The sequence below is a fragment of the Corythoichthys intestinalis genome, chromosome 21 (assembly GCF_030265065.1).
Source record: "Corythoichthys intestinalis isolate RoL2023-P3 chromosome 21, ASM3026506v1, whole genome shotgun sequence".
Lineage (NCBI taxonomy): Eukaryota > Metazoa > Chordata > Actinopteri > Syngnathiformes > Syngnathidae > Corythoichthys > Corythoichthys intestinalis.
The window spans coordinates 38,493,313-38,510,102 of NC_080415.1; the positions used below are offsets into that span (position 1 = coordinate 38,493,313).

At 40.9% G+C, this 16,790-nt stretch overlaps 1 protein-coding gene across 9 annotated transcripts in view; it reads right to left on the reverse strand.

Annotated features, from left to right (window-relative positions):
- Window positions 1-16,790, reverse strand: part of rbfox3a (RNA binding fox-1 homolog 3a) — a 597,184-nt gene that overhangs the window by 488,900 nt on the left and 91,494 nt on the right. For 2 of the 9 annotated variants that reach the window (XM_057825682.1, XM_057825681.1), the window contains one exon: window positions 2,159-2,212. The exons of the other annotated variants lie outside the window; for them this stretch is intronic. The gene's annotated coding sequence lies outside the window, so the exon portion shown is untranslated. The remainder of the gene's footprint in view (window positions 1-2,158; window positions 2,213-16,790) is intronic. 9 annotated transcript variants of the gene reach the window in all.

Sequence of the window (16,790 nt, forward strand, 5' to 3'; positions counted from 1 at the left end):
AAATATTTGGGGGGCGGGTGGCGCAACTTTGCGGTTTTTCACTTATCGCGGCGGGTTCTGGTCCCCATTGACCGCGAAAAACGAGGAATCACTGTACACTGTGGTCATTGTGAGTCATCCAAAGTCTTTCCAAACAGCTATTCAAGTCATCTAGTGAAAATTTCTTTTAAAAAAAATATATTTTTTTTTTTTATTATATCGCAATATAATATCGCAAACCCCAAAAAAATCGCAGCAATAGTTTTTTCCAATATCGTTCAGGCCTAGTGCATATATAGCACATACGAATGGCACCCCTTTGGTTCCATTTTTGCAGTAAATGTGGGGCTTTTGCTAGTTGTTGGGACACCCCTCTGTTACAGTTGGTACGCTCCGTCACCTGCGACGGAGAGGCTGTGATTGACGTCATCACTCGAAATCAATATCTCAATATCTATAAACTAATGGCAGCACAAATGAACATTTTTACAGCACAAACGTAGCATAAACGAATGGCACCATTTCGGGTCCGTTTTGCAATAAATGGGGCGGTGCGTGACGTCATCACTTGAAATTAATATCTCAAAATCGAAAGCAGCACAAACGATTGACATCATTTTTATATAAATTTGCGTCAGATAAGGGGCCAACTTTACAGAGGTGTGTTTGTTTCTTAGCACTTCTCTTAACTTGCGAGCTTTCCAAGAGAAAGCCACAGCATTCTCAACCAAGTCTATTGTGCGAAATAGTACAGATGAATCTTTCTCACAAGTCTAAAAGTAAAAATGAGTCCACCATTTAACCAGAGCGCAAAATAAGTGTTGGCCTTTTACATGGTGTTACATCAGGCCCTGTTATAGAAGCACACACTAACACATTTGCAGACACATTGCACCCAACTGGTGACTCTTGCCTGGATGTTTTATCACTTTCTGTCTCCATCAGTGTCACAGGTTATCTTTCTGTTAATTCCATATTTTCTATTTCATGCGGCAACCGTTGCACACTATTCTGACAAAGTTCACTTTATGCTGTAGGTTGACAAATTACAAAAAATATGCAATGCTTGAATGTGGTGTTTCTTTTGAAATTCTTATCAAAAGAGACTACTTTGTATTGAAAAAATATAAATAATGAAGGCTTGCGGTTCATTTCGCTGTTGTTTTCATCAACGATGACGACAACGAAAAAAAATCCGTCAATGAACATATTTTTCATGACGATGACGAAACTAACCAGCTAAAAACATGTTTTGGTCTGACGAGACAAAAATGCGCAATAGTTTCAGTCACATGTTCACAATGTCTGACATTTATGTGTAGTTAGCCTGCATAGTGAATGTTGTAAAACCAACCATGAAAAATTTGTGGTTTGATATGCACTTTTTGCATCCAGAAGCCTATGCAATTAATAAATGACACCAAACTGTACAGTTGCTGCCATGAAAAGTACTACATATTAGGAGTGGGAACCTCTTGGTACCTCACGATATGATACGATATGGCGATACAACGATTATCGATACATTGGTCAGGAAGTTATTCTAGGATATTCTACAAAAAACTAACAGAAAAACAAGCTTCTACTGTGAATTGGAATTAGGTTATCACTAGTAGACGTTCAATCGGTTTGAACTGGGAGGGATGGCAGAGAATCATTCGCTGCCATCCCTCCCAGTTCAAACGGATTGAACGTCTATGGCTGTCAGTGGCAGTCAATGCCAGGCAATTAGGTAATTTTGGGCCATTTAAAGTCTCACGGGAACGGCACCAAACAAAAGTTCCAGCATCATCACCTTGTCCAATGCAGATTTTTGACTCTTGACACATCCAGCATCATCACCTTGCCCAATGCAGATTCTTGACTCTTGACACCTTGTCCAATGCAGATTCTTGACAAGGTGATGATGCTGGAACTTTTGTTTTGTGCCGTTCCAGTGAGATTTACAAAGATGATTGCCTGAAGAAGACATCAAAATTCCCTCAGTAAACATTGACACCTTTTTAAAACGATATCTCGATTCTGGGCAGGAGCATATCGATAACCTTTTGGGATACAAAGTATCACGATATATCATCATTTCGATATTTTGTCACACCCCTACTACATATAGGTCATATAGCTCAGTATTACAGTTGCTCAATGTTCAGAAGATGAAGAAAATTGAATGACTACTTACTGGAGGACGTCAGTGAGCGGCGCAAGTCCTAATATGTCTTCATATAATGAAAACCTATGAAAGAAAAACATTGTGTTTACTCCCTACTCTACATTCGAGTGTATATTTTGCTGGTTGGATTGGACAACTAATCTTTTTGTACAGTATTAGAATATACACATTTAAACAAGATGGGCGGACTCAGATGCAGAATTAAGTCTTTTATTAACACAAACGGTCAGATGCGGGGAAAAACTGAGGCCGCTTCGGAAGGAGGAACCAAACAAAACGAAACAAAAATCTGAACCTTTTGGAATTTCTCACATTTCTGCATAAAATCACCATCAAATGTGATCTGAGCTTTGTCAAAACCACACAGAGGAAAATACAGTGTCTGCTTTAACTAAAACCACCAAAACATTTATAGGTTTTCATACTTCAATGAGGATAGCGTGGAAACAATAACAGAAGGGGGGGAAAATAAGCAAGTGAACCCTCTGCCTAAGGAGACTTAAAGAGCAAATGAACCCAATTTTTAGCTAATATTTTAAGTCAGGTGTGTGCCCAATCACGGATGAGTGGTTTAAAGCTGCCCTGGCCACTATAAAACACACACCTGGTAAGAAATGTCTTGATGAGAAGCATTGTATGATGTGCCTCATGGCTCGGTCAAAAGAGCTGTTTGAAGACCTGCGATCAAGGATTGTTGATTTGTATAAAGCTGGGAAAGGATACAAAACCATCTCTAAAAGTCTGGATATTCATCGCTCGACAGTCAGAAAAGTTGTCTACAAGTGGAGAGAGTTTAGCACAAAATTAAAACAATGTTGCTCGTTTAAATTAATGTTCCCAAAAAGGCACTTGGACACTCCACAGAAGTTTTGGCAAAATATTTCGTGGACTGATGAAACCAAAGTTGAATTGTTTGGGAGTAACACACACCGTCATGTGTGGAGGAAAAATGTAACAGCTCACCAACATCAACATCTCATCCCCACCGGGAAGCATGGTGGATGGAGCATCATGATTTGGGGCTGTTTTCCTGCTTCAGGGCCTGGACAACTTGCAATCATTAATGGAAGAATGAATTCAAAAGTTGTTTTGCAGGAAAACCTGAGGCTGTCTGTCAGACAGTTGAAGCTAAAAAGAGGATGGATGCTGCAACAAACCAATGATCCAAAACACAGAAGTAAATCCACTTCAGAATGGCTTTAGAAGAACAAAATACTGGAGTGGCCAAGTCCAGACTTGAACCCCATTGAGATGCTGTGGCATGACCTAAAGACAGCGATTCATGCCAGACATCCCAGGAATTTGACTGAACTACAGCAGTTTTGTAGAGAAGAATTAGTCCTGATCGATGTGCCAGACTGATCTGCAGCTACAGGAAGCGTCTGGTTTAAGTTATTGCTGCCAAATGGCGGGGCCCACAAAATATTAAATGTGATGGTTCACTTACTTATTCTTCCCCCTTCTGTCATTGTTTGCATGCTATCCTCATTAAAATATGAAAACCTATAAAGGTTTGGGTGGTTTTAGTTCTCATCTGTGTGATTTTGACAAAGATCAGATCACATTTGATGGTGATTTTATGCAGAAATGTGAGAAATTCCAAAAGGTTCATGTACTTTTTTCAAACCGCTATGGATGGATGGATGGATGGATGGATGGATGGATGGATGGATGGATGGATGGATGGATGGATGGATACAGCATTTGAATAAATTATAGGTATTTTTAAAATAGGGAGTTACTTTTCAATCACGCTGTATACAGTGGATAAATCATTCAAATAAAATTCAAATATTATTTCTAAAAAAAAAAAAATGACAATGCTGCACTTAATTACAGTTATTAACCTTGAAAGTGAGGGAGAGCTACAGCATCACCAAACTCAGTGATTTATCAATTATTTGTAGTCATGTTCACGGCTATGCGTAATATTAGTGAGAGCATTAAAACCTTTTCATTTGGAAAGATGCTGGAGAGGAGGCGAAACAGTGAAGTTGCAGACGGAAAAATACTTTCAATGGGGTCCTTCAAATTGAACAGAGTTTGCCCCTGGATGTGGCAATCCAATTTTCTCTAATCTATAGGATTGGCATTGAGCAGGGTAAATAAGGATGGATTGTTTGTCCGTTAGCCCACTGCGGTGTGAACCCAACAGCTAAATGTAAAGTGACAGATCCCTCCTCTCAGCGTACCACCCTCTTCAAGTCAGCTTTTCTTCCTAACCTCCCTCTCCTGAATTGCACTTTTTGTCTAGATTGCACAAAAGCACGACTCCTACTCCTAACGAGGAAGCCAAAGTCACTAACGCGGGCTCATGATTCTCAACACCCATGCTTCCCTTCATATATTCAGTCTAAAGCTTTCTCTGCTCAAAGTCTTGTTTTGTTTCGCCATCAAAGTCGAGGTATGAGAAATGGATTTACCATGGGCGTAGGTTTGGTCTCAGCATTGGTAGGGACAATATGGCATAAACTGCATGTACACTTTTTGCTGGGGACGGGACAATCTTAATGATCAATGCAAAATAAATCTGTATTGACTTAAACTTTTATGTGTAGTGGTTAAGCCTACACCGTTCAATTCAAACATTTGTTTTCAAAAATGACTAAAGAAACATTTGGAAATCTTCCAGGAAAAATGTCTGGATTTTATGAGCAAATTTAAATTGCATTATTTGAACATAAATTATATTAACATTCACAATAAACCACCTACTAGAGTTTTGCAGCAAGTTCACACATTTTTAATGTTTGGCTAACTCTGATGCAGGTCAGTCTTTCAGTAGAAAATTAGTGGTGTGTTCCCTGCCTCCAAAACATTGGCGTCTTTTTAAAATTGCAGACAGTGGCTGCTGCTGGCCGAAAAAAAAAAAACTGGTATCCCTCCTCTTTGAAGGGGGCGGAGGAGAAGGCATTTTTTTTACATGTATTTCTTTTGGGGCTGTGTGAGTGTGCGTGTGTCAGGGGTTGGTCAAGTGATCAGCCAAAGAAACGTGCATTTGAGGGGGGAAACAATGGACCGACACATTCAGCAAGTGAAAAGGGGTCAATTTTAATATTATGAAAGTATAATGAATATAATAAATAATGTGCTAACTCTGATGCAGGTCGGAATTTCTGTAGCAAAATTAGTGGTGTGTTCCCCACTTCCACAACATTGACATCTTTTTACATTTCTAACAGACTGCTGCTGGCTGAAAAAAAACTTCTAATATCCCTAATGTCTAATGGGTGTGTGTGTGTCTGTATGTGTGTTGGGGGCTGGTGGGAGGGGGGGGGGGGTAGTCATCAGCCAATCAAATGTGCGTTTAGGAGGGAAAAAATGGACCGACACATTCAGCAAGGGAAAAGGAGTGAGTGTCAGATTGAACGTAATGAAAATAGTTATTAATATAAAGAATAATTTTATGCTAACTCTATTGCAGGTCGGACTTTCAGTAGCAAAATTAGTGGTGTGTTCCCCACTTCCACAACAGTGATGTCTTTTTACATTTCTAACAGAGACTGCTGCTGGCTGAAAAAAACTTCTAATATTCCTAATATCTAATGGGTGTGTGTGTGTGTGTGTCTGTATGTGTGCTGGGGGCTGTGGGGAGGGGGGGGGGCAGTCATCAGCCAATCAAATGTGTGTTTAGGAGGAAAAAAATGGACCGACACACTCAGCAAGTGAAAAGTGTCAGTAAGTGTCAGTTTGAACGTAATGAAAATAGTTATAATGAAAATAAAGAATAATGTTATGCTAACTCTGATGCAGTTCGGACTTTCAGTAGCAAAATTAGTGGTGTGTTCCCCACTTCCACAACATTGACGTCTTTTTACATTTCTAACAGAGACTGCTGCTGGCTGAAAAAACTTCTAATATCCCCAATATCCAATGGGTATGTGTGTGTCTGTATGTGTGTTGGGGGCTGTGGGGGGGGGGGGGGGGGGCAGTCATCAGCCAATCAAATGTGTGTTTAGGAGGGAAAAAAAATGACCGGCACATTCAGCAAGTGAAAAGTGTCAGGAAGTGTCAGTTTGAACGTAATGAAAATAGTTATAATGAATATAAAGAATAATGTTATGCTAACTCTGATGCAGTTCGGACTTTCAGTAGCAAAATTTGTGGTGTGTTCCCCACTTCCATAACATTGACGTCTTTTTACATTTCTTACAGTGGCTGCTGCTGCCTGGAAAAAAAAAAAACTAATATCCCTAATATCTAATGTGTGTGGGGGTGGGAGTTATCAAGTCATCAGCAAATCAAATGTGCTTTTACCAATGTAAGTTACCAAGTTCAGTTTCATGTTATGCTAACTCTGATGCAGGTTGGATATTAAGTAGCAAAATTAGTGGTGTGTTCCCTACTTCTACAACATTGACTTATTTTTGCATTTCGTACAGTGGCTGCTGCTGGCTGGGGGGAAAAAAACCCTTCTAATATCCCTAATAGCTAATGTGTGTGGGGGTGGTGGTTATCAAGTCATCAGCCAATCAAATGTGCATTTAGGAGGGGAAAAAATGGACCGGCACATTCAGCATGTGAAAAGAGGTTCATGTAAATCTGAACATAATGAAAATAACTCCCTTAATAATGGTGGGGTCAATTACAACAATGAAAACATATGGAAAGACATTCTAAATGACCTATATAACTGAAGTCATTATACATTGCAAATAAGGTTGCTCAAAAGTTGGTGGGGACAATTTAAGCATCCTGAAAAGTTGCTAGTGTTTTATCCCTACCGTCCCTATGCAAACCTACGCCCTTGGGATTTACTAATCCCCCCCGAGAAGTGGGTGAAGGCTACTGAACATTTCAGTTTGATTACACATAAAGTAAATAGCTATGGAAAAGGACTGTTAAACATTTAGAATTCATAGCAAAACTGGCAATCTCCCACTCTCAGGTAACTTCAATGATTGGATCTGCTGGTTTATATGAGTCTTGTTTTGAACGTGCGCTCAAGACCGTGATAGACAGCGATGCGGTGACCCCGTATTTCAGCTCTCCAGCTATCCATATTTATGTATGGACACATGAGTGCGCGTGCACACGCTCAGTGAGTTACAGCTCTTGAATCTCACGCTGGTGAAAAATAACAGTCTCCAAGGAAGCCTTCAGCACATTATGGCACTGGTGCAATAAACCAATAACTGTCAAGAGAGACACCAATTACAGTGATTTGGAAAAAAAGAGAAAAAAATCTATACCCGTCTAGAAGTCTATACAATATGCATTCATCTGTTTCTATTTGTAGTAGTCTGACAAATCAGTGAATATACGACATGAATCATATACTATTTTATTTTCTTTGTATGTTATACGTATATAACACCAACTGTTAAGCTACAGCTAGTTGGACTTAAGCTCTTCCCATGTATCATCTGCTCTAATTGTACAAAGTAGTGTTGCACAGATACCATTTTTTGTCTCCTGATCGGGACGTCTAATGCAGTCCAATGAGTTACAACCACAAGAAAAAAGTATGGAATCACCAGTCTTAGACGAGCACTCACTCAGACATTTTGTCATGTAGAACAAACTCAGATAAAAAGCTTGAAAATATAATGAATTACTCCAAAAGTGAAAGTCTTTAGCTTTCAGAAACCCTAAAAGAAATGAATAAAAAACATTGTGGTGATCAGTAAATGTTACTTTTATAGAGCAAGTGCAGGGAAATATATATGGAGTCACTCTATTCTGAGGAAAAAATATGGAATCATGAGAAACAAACAAAGAAATAACAATCAAACACATCTCTAGTATTTAGTAGCACCACCTCTGGCTTTTATGACATCTTGCATTCTCTGAGGCATGGACTTGATGAGTATTCCTCATCAAGTTGGTGCCAACTCTCTTTGATTGCAGTTTCCTGATCATCCTTGCAGGTTGTAGCCTTGCTGAGGACCTTTTTTTTTTCCCAATTTCCACCACAGGTTTCAATAGGGTTGAGATCTGGGCTATTTGCAGGCCATGACATTGACTGGATGAGTCTTTCTCCAAGGAATGCTTTAACAGTTTTAGCTCTGTGGCATGATGCATTGTCATCTTGGAAAATGATTTAATCATCCCCAAACATATTTTCAATTGAAATGATAAGAAAGCTGTCTAAAATTTCAATGTAAACTTGTGCATTTATTGAAAATTTAACTACAGCCATCTCCCCAGTGCCTTTGCCTGGCATGCAGGCAAAGGCACTGTCCATATCATCAAGGACTGAGGGAATTTTGATGTTCTTCAGGCAGTCATCTTTGTAAATCTCACTGGAGCAGCACCAAACCAACGTTCCAGCATCATCACCTGGAACTGCCAAAGGTGTCCTGTCCGTTTGAAGTGTGAGGGATGGCAGCGAATAAACTGAAGGAATCTGATCTTCTAGCCAGATTGCAGGAATCACGCCAGCCGAACCACCGGACCCGCGCTGGCGCAGATCCAACAACCCGGGGCGGCGAGACCCCGACAACCCTGTTTGAAGGCCAAATTCCGCGCGTTCACCTTAGTCTTAACCCCTTGTACTGACTCCATTTTGAAACCTGGAAAAAGGCTTCGAATCACAAATTGACAATTTTTTTCAGGTCCACAGTGATCGAACGGCAAGGCGAAACAGAAACGGACTCAGGCGAGGAGGCAGACTCGTTCCAAGGTCACCATAATCACAAGTCAACAAAAGGTTCCCGAGAAAACAATGACAATGCTTAGTTAAACATTCAATCTTTTGAAGGCTCTTGCGGGGCGGGCCGTGAGCAGGAAGAAGGATGTGTTTAGGATAATCTATCGCAGTTTGAGCTGCTTAGTTCGTGCGTCACAGTTGCTGAGTCACCGTTACTGGGGCAACCGCAGTGGGAGATTTTGCACGCCTCAGCTTGAAAGGGGCTCTTAGAGTTACCAGTCGTGTAATCAGTCGGATATCGAACGTTCTCAGATTTTCCTTGTGTTGTGACAAGACGCCATTTGTTTTACACTGTCCAGAAGAACCCTATCAATTCAAACGGGTTGGGTGTCTACCAGTGTTAAAATCATTCCAAACGTTATTTGTTGTTTTGTGGAATATTTTAGGATGATTTCATGACCAATGTATCGATAATTGTTGTATCGCCATTTTGTGTGATCATTGTTATCGTGAGCTTTGTACCGTAAATCGTATCGCGAGATACCAAGAGGTTTCCCACCCCTAATTTAGAGCATTGTTCCATCTTAACAAATCTACTTAAGTAAAAAGCATTATTTAGTAGCTATAACTGCTCTAAGAAGTACATTTTCTCAAAACGTCACTCAAGTCAATGCAACTGTGTAAATGTAATGCGTTACTACCCACTTCTGAGTCTCATGCTACATCAAGAAACCCGTAACGTGAATATACTGCTTCAACCCATTTCCATTTCTGTTTTGTGACCATTGAGTTTAAGGCAGACACCTTAGCGACATAGCACTGAAACATATTGGTTGTTTCCCATGTTTTCGGATTGGAGGATTACCCACAGAGGTTCATCTGATATCGGCACAGTTTGAGAGCCGAGCTTAGCCGAGATGAGTATCAACGCAGGTGGAGGCTGTGCGCAGATTTGCTTACAAGGTGCAGAGAATAATCAATTCCATTTGCCATTTCATGTGAACGCGTCGCACAGTTGCGCACGTACACAATCAGTTATTGCTGAGGTGTTGTTTGCCATCATTCATGTTTTAAAGAATGGACGCACGCACACACTCATCAGTCCCTGTCTGTGTGTGAGCCGCTTCCATTTTCCTGGCCAGGCAGGCACCCAGTCACTTTATTTTGCAGCAGGTAATCACAGAATGACAAGGTGTGGCCCGCTCTGATTTACGGCACCACCATGCCTGGAAGTTAAAAATGGGAAAGTGATAAACAAGACAGAGGGAGCGCTCCGAGTCCCAACACATGGAGGAAAGGAGATACAGTACGTTCCTCAGGACGAGATAGCAGAGGAGAGCGGTGTACAAATACTTGTTCGTCGTAAATTTAACAAGACACAAAAGGAGATTTCCTCTGCCAGTGTGAGACAGCTACATGCACATTATGGTTTTCTTTTTTTAACCCTTAAAGGGAACCTCAGACTTAAATACTTGTTAGCGCTGATAAGCCACAATTGTTCTCTATTACTAAAATATGTTATTAGAAACACATAAAATATTGCCATTCATTTAAAAAGCTATAATATTTAGGACATGTTTTAACCTATGGAAGCCGCCATGTTTTATGCACGCAATGGTCACGACTAGGGTTGTTCCGATCATATTTTTTTTGCTCCCGATCCGATCGTTTTAGTTTGAGTAGCTGCCGATCCCGATATTTCCCTATCCGATTGCTTTTTTTAGCTCTGATTCAATTCCAATCATTCCCGATAATTTCTCCCGATCAAATACATTTTGGCAATGCATGCATGAAGAAAAAAATGAATAAAACTCGGACGAATATATACATTCAACATACAGTACATAAGTACTGTATTTGTTTATTATGACAATAAATCCTCAAGATGGCATTTACATTATTAACATTCTTTCTGTGAGAGGGATCCACGGATAGAAAGACTTGTGACTTTGTATATTGTGACTAAATATTGCCATCTAGTGTATTTGTTGAGCTTTCAGTAAATGATACTGTAGTCATGCTCAAATGCATGATGGGAAGTGGAAGCATGACTGTGCGTAGCGCTACCAATTGATATATCTTCTCTGCGTTGGGAAATAACATAAGGGGTTAAGAAAAAAATCAATTGCTACCTTGCTTCCCCACATTGCTTCCCATGATATTTCTAATCGTAGGGAGAGGGATTGTAAGGCTTTAGCCAATTAAAAAAAGGCTCCAAAGGCTGCCAAAATTCACTCTACTCATTTTACGCTGCCTTTTATCTCTCTATATAGGTAAAACGGCGCCATTACAGATTGAGCGCGACAATCCGTGAGTGGGTCGTGCAGCGCATGCATTAATTGCGTTAAATATTTTAACGTGATACATTTTTTTTAAAATTAATTACTGCCGTTATCGGGATAAATTTGATAGCCCTACCTTAAGCCTAAACTAAAGACTCTGGATGAGTGTAACATATTATGTCTGTAACGTTAAATACAATTAGAACCGATTCCGATACTTTGAAAATGACGTGATAGGACGCGATCGATCGGGACGCCGATCGATCGGGACATCTCTAGTTAAAAGTGGCGATTACTTACATTTGTGTTTTTATAGAGTCTTTTATTACCTTTTCAATGGCTCAAACTTATTTTTGCATGTGTTTCCCTCTCATACTTTTAAGCACTGTGTTTTCTAGCTTCAAAGCAGATTGGTGATCAGTTGACCACATTAGTCACGTAGCGTATTTAAACCACCCTTATTTAATATTACTACATTTAGGTATTTTCTAAGGGCATCTTTAGTATGTTCTGCCTGTATGCATCGAAACAAAACATACTGATAACGCACGGTAGTACTTTGGGTGTCAAATTCGCCTCTTGTCTAGCATTTTGCCGGTGTAGCACATTTTGGCAGAACACTGGTTTTGTCCTACTCTCGTTTCATCCCGTCTTTCCTGTTCATTTTGGTTCTGCGGCTTGTTTTGTAAAATATCATTAGGGCCGTCCTGCTCATCAACATTCCTCTTGGGTTCAAATTGAAAGGGCTGAACAGATGACGTGTTTATGTCGCTAGTCATACTCTGGAAGCCCGGCAGCGTAGTCCAATGACGTCATCGCACTGCGACGTCAACAACCAGCTAGTTAAAATAATTTTACAAATTGTATAAAAATGAAAACACCAAGAAGGGTTTTAATGTGAAATTATTTCAACTCATACTAATGTTTATCTTTTAAGAACTACAAGTCTTTCTACCTATGGTTCCTTTTAAAGGGCACTCATTTAACCCATTGGCTGCCAGTGTGTCGATGTGTCGTGCATTTGATTTTTATTATGATTGCAATTAAACCCCAACGATAGTTCTAACCACTAACTCCATTAGTCTCTTTGCATAAAATGCAGATTAACAGAGCCAGGATTCTGCCCATGGTGTTATCTCCACCGGACCAACTGTAGGGTTTGACTGCACAAACAATAGAATCCCTCCCACTAATGTTCTCATTGTAGTGTACTTCTGGCTGCCCACAACTGCCGGCCTCCTCCACGTCCCTCTCCTACTGTATTGTTACAACTATAGAAATAGCTCTGAGCTTTTTCCCTTTTTTGTTACCCGTGCTAATCCCCATGAAAACAAGGCAATGCGAAAAAAATGGTGGAAGGTTTGGGCGTTAAATAACAGGGCATTTAGTTGGCGATATTTAGCTCTGATATCATAGGGAAAGCTAAGTAATTGTGAAAAAAAAAAAAAAAAAAAATCAACGTTTGCAAAAGGAAGCGGGATGTGGGCAACTACGGTGGCCGAGAGGTGTCAGGCGAAAAGTCCAAACACTTTGCGAATAGAAAAAGAACGAACCCCAATTGGAAATGCTTTGCAAAAGAAAAAAAGCACGAATGCAAACTGCCACAACACGATCCCCAATTCCTAAAACGCCATCGCAAATTGGCAAAAGCACGAACTCCAATTGCCACAACACGGCAGCAAATGGCTCGCAGCACGAATGCAAATTGCCACAACACAATCCCCAATTCCTAAAGCGCGATTGAAAATTGGCAAAAGCACGAACGCCAATTGCCACAACACGACAGCAAATAGCTCGCAGCACGACCGCAAAAGGCTCGCAAGACAATTGCAAAGACGATGACCCAGAAGTTAAAAAAAATAATAATAATAATAACAATAAAAAACACATCACTTTGTATATCGCTATATGTGCTTTGTGACCATCTCTACGGGCCTCCGTAAAGTTGCCCCCCTCCCAGTCAGACGCAAATTTATATAAAAAGATGTAAATCGTTTGTGCTGCAACGGTTTTGTAGATACAGTATTATGCTTTTATTGAGATATTAATTTCGAGTGGGGACGTCACTCGTAGCTTTTTCTTAGCTTAGCTCCCGCAGCTAATGGAGCGTACCAATAACAGAGGGGTGCCCTAACAACTACCACGAACAGAGCACAAAAAATTTCGGGTCCATTTTGCAGTAAATTGGGGGGCTTGAGATATTAATTTCAAGTGATGAAGTCCCTCTAAGCCCCTCATTTACTGCAAAATGGTTCCGAATTTGTGCCATTCGTTTGTGCTACTTGTTAGAACACCCCTATTATGTTACGTTAATGGAGCGTACCAACTCTCTCCCTCTGTTATTTTAATGAAGCGTACCAACTCTCTCAATATCAGAGGGGTGTCCTAACATGTTTCCCAACATGTCGTTGGTTCTACCCATTCCTATTTGAACCAGATCTGAGGAGCAGGACAGCACTGTCGGTCGTTCACAAGACGAGCTTCAGGGGAAAATGCGTGCAGCGAATACCTGATAAGACAAAAGTTGGGCAAAACTGGTGATGCGAGAGAGTGCTGTTGGGAACTCCAGTTGGGAGCGAGAGTGTATGCTGTTGGGAACTCCGGTTTTATTAGCAGATATTCAAGGTAAGCATATTGCCTTTTCAAACTTATCCCAATATAATTTTGTAGATTGTTAGCATCCAGAGCTGTCATGTGCTTTACATGCAGTACAGGCCAATGAGCACACCTTGTGTAATCCATGTCTTGTAAATTGTAACACGTGGTAGCTAGGATACGTGTATAAAAGTACCAAAAAGAGGAGAAGGTTCCACCTATGCAAATTTTATTCACAAAAAAATATTTCCACCTTGACCACTCGGGAGCTCAGCAGTACGCAAACACGCGTTCCCTGACGAACTCCAACATTGTTGTAAGGTCCATGTCAGAGTCACTGTCGTCACTGTAGCGTGCCATAGTGCTTTGATTATTTGGTATGATTAGGGGAAAACTCCCACGAAGAATAGTCAACAAAAAAGATAGCAATAGTAATCCAAATCCGCGTTTTTTTACTCACTCGAAGATCCAGAAATTAGACCGATCCCATGGCAATGTTGCAGCCGCGATCAAGCTGTCGATTCCACAAAATAGACTGATCCGAAAAGCCGCTGTGGGACCGACAAATAAAAATATTTAAAAAAAAAAAAAAAGACAGACAGATCCGAAACCAATATTGCAGACACGGTGGGACTGTCGGATCCAGAAAATAGACTGATCCCTTATTTGACTGAGGATCCAGGAAAAATGTTCGGGCGTCAGTTGTAATGCGTGGTGGGTAGGATACGTGCATACACGGACAAAAAAGGGGGAGAAGCTTCCACTTATGCACATTTATTCACTAAAAATAATAATTCCACCTCGACCACTCACTTCACTCCCCTTGTTTCCATTTGACTGGAATTTGCATCCAAAAGCAGCACATCGTGGCATTTTACTTGGCGAGTTTAGGCAGCAATAAGCAATTGTTGAACACGTTACACATTTGGAAAGATCCCAATTACGTCATCACTGCGAGCCCGCAAACCATGGCGCCAACAAACGGTCAAAATATGTAGTAAATATTATAAAATATTGCCATTGATTTAACATTTTATGTGTTTCTAACAACATATTTTAGTGCAAGACAACAATTGTGGTTTAATAGAGCCTACATGTATTTAAGGTAGAGGATCACTTTGAAATGACATTATCGGACCCGCTTTCCGATGGGTATTGAACATCCCTACTCCTTATCCAAAATACATCAAATAAAAATAAACCATGGAAAAATGAAAAAAATACTGTATACAGTATCGTAATTGACCTGAATGAGATGATAAGTCTCCTGTAATGACAGCACACAATCCCATTTTGAAGGCTGGAGTGCGTAAGACGGAAAAGTCAGCTCTTCAATCACTCCCCAGCGATCATCCTAACTGGCCATAAATCAGACCTGTGGGCCCCATTTCAAACTAATTAGAGCCTGATTATGTTCTATCATAAAACATAACTGCAGCCACCATTAATTAGGGTCTGATAGCACTCTGCGGAGCCCTAAAAGGCTTTCTGTGGCTGCATATGTGTGCGCGCACGGTGACGATGTGGTGGAAAGAGGGATAGAGAGTTACAAAGAAAACACTATGATCCGACAAGATGATGCCACACAAGCCTTATTATCTTCATCTTCAACTCTGTTGTTGCTCAAGGGAATGAAAAATTGTGGGTGTGAGGCTTTTGGAGGGTAGGTGGATTTAGAGGGTGGTAATGCCTGAGAGACCCGGGTTAAGAGCTTTAGCTTGCCTGACACACCTCACACCTGAGGCATGTTCTTTCCCCGTTGCTGAGAGAAATACTGAATACCCTCATTCGGCCCCGCAACTGTCTGTCTGATGTAAGACCGACACATCCCGACACATCCATCACACACCGCATCTACCAGTTTTGACGCTAACCGTTAATACGTTGAAGGGAATAGTTACCTTTCTGGCACACACCATATAACTGTTTGCATTACTCTAACACACGTAATATAATCAATCAGGGAATAGTATCATTTCTCATATTTACTGTAGGACTGTTTGTATTACTCTAACCCACCTAATATAAAATAAATAGCACTTACACCATAGTTTAATGAAAAGAAGCAGAATAGAGGGCATAAAAGATACACAACGCCATCTTATCACAGAAGCCCAATGCGTCATGAGCAAGATTGACACACCAACTCTTGCAATCAGTTCTCCCGGGCACTTCAGGACAAAGAGCAGGGCGCTCTGTCCTAAAACAAGTAGTATCGGAGAACACCCTCGCCTAACCAGGATAACAAGTTGATAGCGCGGGCGCCTTGGACGTCAAGACCTGTGTCTATGTCAACTACGTCCCAGCCATGAAGGATGACGCACGAACCTGACCTGCCACAGAGGGATAATCCCAAGACAACACCCAGCCACACCTTCGGCCCGGCCCACTCCGCCGCAGCTTTCAAAAAGAAATGAACATTTAGATAACACGGTTGCTGCTCGGGAACATTTCTATGTAGCCTTGTTTCGCCGATGCTTGATCCAGCAGGGTCCGTCCGTCATCTGTTTTTGCCTTGTTTTTTTGACCATTGTCGACGAATAAATTGTCAACCTGTTTTCAGAAAGCCTTCTTCAAAGCTTTTGGAACATGGAGTCAGTACAAAGGGTTAACACCGGCGTGAACGCGCGGAATAATGGCCCTTCCGGCCGACTTGCAGGAGCGGTACCAGCGGAACACCCATTTCGTTCGGCTGTCTTCCTGAATTCCTTCACCGTGGATATTTTCTTGTATTCCAACAAAATAAAAAAGACATTACCGACATAGTTTTCTGAGAGTTTAGTGGTCAAAATTGACTGGCAGTGCTGAAACGATCAAAGAGGCTTCTTTAGCCAAATGTAACCTAGACATCTTAATGTCAAATGACGACTTATCTTTGCTAGTGGCAAATCAATGCTACCTCAACAACATAACATTACGTGATGCTATCTGAAATGACAGTCAAGCTGATACACTGTCATCCCCTAAGAGCTCCCGTGGCATCTGCTATCCAAAGCCTGTACACATGATTTATGTCAGAGACCTTAGGTTCACTTAGGAAGACAAAACAACATGCAAATAAATGCCAAAAGGCAATGACATTGTCAGAACAACATGACAAACTGAATGGCTTTGTCAAGTGCCAATTGGGATCAATGTCCTCTATGGGAGATCAGGACTAATCAGGTCAAGA